Source organism: Myotis brandtii, unplaced genomic scaffold (genome assembly GCF_000412655.1).
Source record: "Myotis brandtii unplaced genomic scaffold, ASM41265v1 scaffold1164, whole genome shotgun sequence".
NCBI classification, from domain to species: Eukaryota; Metazoa; Chordata; class Mammalia; order Chiroptera; family Vespertilionidae; genus Myotis; species Myotis brandtii.
The window spans coordinates 370,037-377,043 of NW_005354027.1; the positions used below are offsets into that span (position 1 = coordinate 370,037).

Genomic DNA, 7,007 nt, shown 5'->3' on the forward strand with positions numbered 1-7,007 from the left:
CACCACCGGCAGCTGCAACCTCAGAGCCCCTACACGGCCAAGGCCAGTCAGGAACAGGCCTCAGCTGCGCCTCCAGAGCCAGCCGCCCATGATGCTGCCCCAGCCAGGACTCTCCTGTGCAGCCCTGAAGGGGCTGGAGCTGCCCACACAGCAGGTGTGCAGGAACCTGGGGCTCCAGGTGCTGGAGCTCAGGCTGGTCCTGGTGGGGACAGTTGGGGCGACGCCATCAAGGAAGAGGGAATCAACTCTGCCCAGATCCCAGACAAGTTGCCTAAGAAGACTCCAAAGACACTGAGCAAGAGCCATGGGCCGGGGGGCAGCTGTGAGTTCTGTGGGAAACGTTTCACTGACAGCAGCAACCTGACTGTGCACAGGCGCTCACACACTGGGGAGCGGCCCTATACCTGCGACCTCTGCTCCTTTGCCTGTGCCCAGAGGAGCAAGCTTAGCCGCCACCGCCGCATACACGGTCCTGGGCCCGGCGGTGCCTGCTTTGAGTGCCCCCACTGCCGTGTGCCCTTCCGCCTGCGGGCCACCCTGGAAAGACACCTGTGGCAGAAGCACAGAATGCCCTTCCCCCCCTGCTGTCCCTGATACCACTGCCCATGTACCTGTTGATCATGTCCTGCTGGGAATAAATCCTCCCTCCCTGCCTTCCTCTACTTTGTAAAATATTAAAAAATAAAAAAATAAAAGCAGAACCTTTTTCTCTGCCAAAGACACTGTCAAGAGAATAAAAAAAGGCCAGACTGCAAAGACATAGCTGATAAAAGACTTATCTAAAATATACAAAAAGCTCTTAAAACTCAACCAGAAGACAAACAATCCAATTAAAAAATCGGGCAACAGATCTGAAATGACATCTCATCAAGGAAAATATACAAATGACAAATCATTTGCCTGTGCCCAGAGGAGCAAGCTTAGCCGCCACCGCCGCATACACGGTCCTGGGCCCGGCGGTGCCTGCTTTGAGTGCCCCCACTGCCGTGTGCCCTTCCGCCTGCGGGCCACCCTGGAAAAACACCTGTGGCAGAAGCACAGAATGCCCTTCCTCCCTGCTGTCCCTGATACCACTGCTCATGTACCTGTTGATCATGTCCTGCTGGGAATAAGTCCTCCCTCCCTCCCTCCCTCCCTCCCTCTACTTTGTAAAATATTAAAAAACAAAAATTAAAAGCAAAACCTTTTTATCTGCCAAAGACACTGTCAAGAGAATAAAAAAGACCCAGACTGCAAAGACATAGCTGATAAAAGACTTATCTAAAATATACAAAAAGCTCTTAAAACTCAACCAGAAGACAAACAATCCAATTAAAAAATCGGGCAACAGATCTGAAATGACATCTCATCAAGGAAAATATACAAATGACAAATCAGCATACGAAAAGATGTTTAACATCATACGTCTTTAGAAAATAGCAAATTAAAACAATTATAAGATACACTATGCATCTATTACAGTGGCCCAAATACAGAATAGTACCAACACCAAATGCTGATGAGAATATGGAGCAACCGGAATTCTCCTCAAATGCTGTGACAAGCCCCCAACCCTAGCACACATATGAGGTCAAGCTTTGAAACCCACATCAGTCTTCTGGCTGCTAGCCAGCATTCAGTGGTAATGAGACATCACTCACACAATTCTTCTTATTAATTGCTTCCATATTTTATGCTCTGTCAAATTTTTCATTCATTTCAAGTGGGTGAGCAACAATACAGAATTTTTCTCACAAAGTTAATTTAATTTTATTTAATTAACAAATTTAAACAGTTTTAAAAGGTCAGTATGGCATATCATGAAAAACTACTTAGCAATAAAAAAATGAACATTTGATTCATGCAGCAATTTAGATGAACCTCAAGGAAATTATATTGAGTGAGAAAAGTTAATATCAAAAGAATACATACTGCATGGTTTAGTTAATGTAACATGTATGAAATACATGTTGTTATTATTAAATAATATATATTATTTTTTCTTATGCTCCACCCCCTAAACAACCTCTACTTTGTAAATTATGGAGAACTGATATAGGTTTAAGCCTCGGACTGACCTATTGGCAAAGTTTCAAACAAGTCTCAGCTTAGAGGGCACAGTCCTCTTAGCATAATTAGGCTTGACCTTATAACACTCCCTAGATCTTATCTGGGAAGCTAATGGGCTGAGGGAAGTGCAAGAAGTGTAACTATGGTCAAAACAAGTGAAACTCACAAGAACTGTGTAACTATGGTAACCACTACCTTGTTTACCTCTGACTATAAAAGGTTGATGCTGCCAGAGCACCAGTGGAATTCTTTCCTCTTGAGTTGGACTTACCCTCCTGGCCCCCAATATTCCCAAATTATCTCTTGTCTTTTCTCTTTCATTTGTATGTGGCTCCTCTTCCAGATCCTGAATCCTGAACCATTTACAACAGTAAATCCCTTACTCATGTATTCATTGTGATCAATACAATAGTCTCTCAGAAATATTTTATATTTTATTTAACAACATTGAGTTGACTAGCTCTTACAAAAGGCTTATAAGGTGCTAAGTGCATTTTACAAGTATTAGTTCATCAGATGCTGGTAGTGGAGGTCTGCTCACTCTACAAATGGACAACCAAGCACAGTGGGTTTTGAGTGACTTGCCACACGTCACCCAGCTAGCCCAGCCCATTCCCTCTTAGGCCTCTTGAGTAATTCCCAAATCTACATTTCCATCTCTCTGCCTCAGTTTATGTTTAAGCCTGATCAGTCTTATAACAAGTGGTTGCAAAATCTTCCTCACTTTCCTCACTGTCTCTATTCAAGTCAGTTTTCTCCCAAAATTGCTGATTTTTACAAGTTTTGGACCAACATTCTTACTAGTTTTATCATTCTTTGATCTTAAATTCCTACACTTACACAACCATACTCAATGGGCTTTCATTCACCTAACCACTGATTTAACTGTTCCCATTTCATAAGTGCCTGACCAATGGTCTCTATGCAATATGATATGGCTTCTTACTGCCTTTGGGACAAAGCTCACCTCATGAGCATAGAAAACAGGTTGGTCACCACTGTTTCTCATCAACCTTTTCAGTCTCCTTCTATTTACTCCAGTAACTCAGCCTCCATTTTAGCCACCCTTAATTACAGTATTTAGCTTTCCACATGCACTTTGAAGGATCTAACTTGGATGACGGATGGATGGATGCAGGGATGGATGGATGGATGGATGGATGGATGGATGGATGGATGGAAGAATAAATGAATAGATGGGTGATAGATGGTATTGGGTAAGTGGATGTTTGTTGGATGAATGAGGTAGAATGGAATGGATGGTTTTAAGATAAAAATTGAATTTGGAAAATTTGAAGTGGAGCAGAATTGATTGGGATGTAAAACTAACAGTTATTAAAATTTACTCCATTTTAGAAATCTTAACTACTTATTATCATGTGAATGAAACCAATTGGAAAATATACATACTTTACCATTTCAGCTACATGACTCTAGAAAAGGCAAAACTGTGGAGACAGAAAAAAAGATTAAAGTTTGCCAATGGTTAGAGAGGAAAGAAAAATAAATAAGCAATGTACAGAGCATTTTTAGGGCAGGAAAACCAGACTGTACGATGCTATAATGATAGATACATGTCATTATACATTCGTCAAAACCCATAAAGTACACCACACTAAGAGTGAATCCCAATGTAAACTATGGATTTGGGGTGATGATGATGTGTCATTGTAGATTCATTTATTGTAACAAAGCTACCACTACGATGGAATATGCTGGCTATGGGGGAGGTTTGTGGATGTTTGAGAGCAGAGGGTACGTGCATACTCTGTGTGTCTTCCTCTCAAATTTATTGTAAACCTAAAATGACTTTAACGAAATAAACGTTATTGTTTCTTTTAAGAAGCATACTCCTGGTGGATTGACCCATTTTTTATATTTTTCTAGATTTTGCAATTCATAAGAATCATCTGAGATGTTATAAAAATTCAGATTCCTGGCTTTCACTTAGAGCAACAGACTATTTAGCTGCCCCTGGCTCTGACGTGAACTGGTGTGTGGACATGAGTATCTTCTAGGAATCTTAATCTTCTTAGATGATTGCAAAGACACCAGGGACATCAGCAACAGTGAACCCTGGCATAGAGAAAGGTCATGTAATGAGCATTGTGGGTAGTTTGAACTTCAAACCACACAGTTCTTAATGAAATTGCTTAGAACCTTTATAAATCCATTGTGTCCCACAGATAAGTAAAATTGCCAAATATATATATATATTTACATACTAGAGGCCTGGTGCACGACATTTGTGCACTGGGGGTGGTTTTGGGGAGAGGGGGAGAAGCTCCTCAGCCCCGCCTGCACCCTCTCACCGTCTGGGACCCTTTGGGGGATGTCTGCTTGCCGGCAGTCAGACATCCCCCATGGGGTCCTTAGCACTGCTGCCACCGCTGCTATGCTCACCAGCCATGAGCCCAGCTTTTGGCTGAGTGGTGCTCCCCCTGTGGGAGCACACTGACCACCAGAGGGAAGCTCCTGAATTGAGCATCTGCCCCCTAGTGGTCAGTGTGCATCACAGCGATCAGTCGTTCCGCCATTCGGTCAATTTGTATATTAGCCTTTTATTATATAGGATTAGCAATATCTACTAAAATTTCATTGATTTATGGGTTTTAAGGAACCAAGTATTCATCACTAAGACAAAGAAAAGTCCTTCAAGATGGCATTCATCCATCCAGATCCCCCAAAGAAAAATGCTAGATGCACTTGCTCAGACAGCTATGTTTATGAATGGATCATATTTGTATGTAACAGATAGTAAGACAGTTACTTTAGCTCATCCAATCACACATTGATAGGCTTCTTTTAAAGAGTTTTCAGGTATAAAAGTAAATTGCTTTCTCAGTTTTGATCCTTTTCAATATTTCTTCTTTTCAGCAAAACCACTATTACACTGTAATCACCAGTATCCTTGCCTCAAGATCTAGAAGATGGTCATTTGTGTAGTGTGATTGGGATGTGGCCAACAAGGCACCTGGCTTCATTTTCTCTCTGCTGAAGCCAGGGCTCACACCATAAAACGCGTTAAACACTGTAAACACAGTCTTTGCTAGCTTATCTTGAAAGTAAATACTTGGCAGTGGGGTATATTTAATAAAAACACACTAATATAGAATATTATCCATGTCAAACATTGTCCTAATCATTTTGTAAATATTATTTTATGCTTCTAATAAACCCTCTGAGACCCAGAGAGGCTAAATAACCCACCCAAACTCACATAGCTGGGGAGCCTGGCTCCGTAACCTCTGCCCTTCACCACCATGCTCTATGGCAATGGTTCTCAACCTGTGGGTCGCAACCCCTTTGGCGGTCAAACAACCCTTTCACAGGGGTCGCCTAAGACCATCCTGCATATCAGATATTTACATTACGATTCATAGCAGTAGCAACATTACAGTTATGAAGTAGCAACGAAAATGATTTTATGGTTGGGTCACAACATGAGGAACTGTATTTAAAGGGCCAGGAGGTTGAGAACCACTGCTCTATGGCATCAATTCTCTGATAGCAATGGATGCGCCAATTGACTGTTCTATCCCAGGGGCCCAACCACTGAAACGGGGGGGGGCGGGGGGGGGGCAATAAAAGGGAAAGGGAACCTGAGGGAAATGTGCCTACCTCATGATTTGCAGAAGAGTTCATGAGATAACATACTAGGGTCATTGTTAGAGAAGGGGTGGAAAGCCCAGGTTCAAAACTTGATTTTATTTTGTAACTAAATGTAAACTGTGTGTGTCACTTTCCTTTCTGTAAAATTATATTAAAGTCCCTTCTCTAATTCTACACCTTCAGATCTAATGATTACCATAATCTTTGTTTCCTAAGAATTCTTTCCATTTACATTTATTCTCCACTCTTTGTGCTGTTCTATAAAAAAAATGAATTGCAGGGACATTATAGGGATATTAATCTCTGTGATAATTCAGAAGGCAATTCAGAGTTCCACAATTCTCAAGATTATCATTTAAACATCAATTATCCTTGCTTGGTTGCTAAGCAGAAGACTTCATTAATAAACAACTTTGTTTAAGAGAAACCAAACAGCAGAGAGTTTTCTTCAGTTGGATGGGCCACAGTTGGCAACTTTTGAAACTCTCTGTGCTTCATGTAGATTTATCTGGTCCCTTGTGGTCGGGGCATGAGAAGGCCAGGTGGGAGTACCGGATGGATGTACAGGGAGGAGAGTCACCGGTTCTTATGTCCACATGAGGCAGTGCTGCCCTGGGGGAGCCCTGTTTATCCTCAGATGCAGGATGTGAGGAGTGCCCTGGGGTGAGAACCCCGTGGTTCAGAGTAACGCACAGCAGTGTGAGGTTTCCTGCAGTATAAGCCCTGTTTGATGTGTACAAATGAGAGGCTTGTGCGCAAATACATACATTTGGTAGTTGAGAGGGATGAAGGAAGGACTAACAGGATGACGAAGAAATATTGTGTCTGAGTGCTAGGATCTCATATAACTAGAATCTCAGTATGTATTTTCTATGTCCAACTCCTTTTGCTCATCGTGTTGTTCAGATTCATTCCCACATGTATCACTCGTTTGTTCCTTTTAAAAAAAAATAGTTTACAAATTTAAGTAGAGCCCTTTGCTAAGAAGAGGTCTTTGCCATAATGGTGCTCTGGGTCATGCCATGGCTGCAAGTATCAGGAACTCCGAGGATTTCCAGAGTAACCAAGGCCAGAAAAAGGACAATGGTTGCCGAGCAGCAGGGTGCATGCTATCAAGGCCCCAGAGACAGTGCAAAAGAGAGCGGACATAGAACACTCAGAGGCTTGGCCCCAGGAGAACAATCAGGAAGGTCCTCCTGCAGGAAGCGGCAGAGGAGCTGCGGCAGATGCACAGTAGGTGGGCATCTGGGAGAATTGACATGTCTTGTCCTGCTTTGTAGATGTGCCTTAAGTTACCAGGACTGGGATTTTCCTGGAGTTTACATCTCAATGGAGAAATGCAAGCT

At 42.4% G+C, this 7,007-nt stretch overlaps 1 pseudogene; it reads left to right on the top strand.

Annotated features, from left to right (window-relative positions):
* The window catches only part of LOC102262122, a 1,100-nt pseudogene extending 506 nt beyond the window's left edge, over positions 1 to 594 (top strand).
* Positions 595 to 7,007: the final 6,413 nt, after the last annotated feature.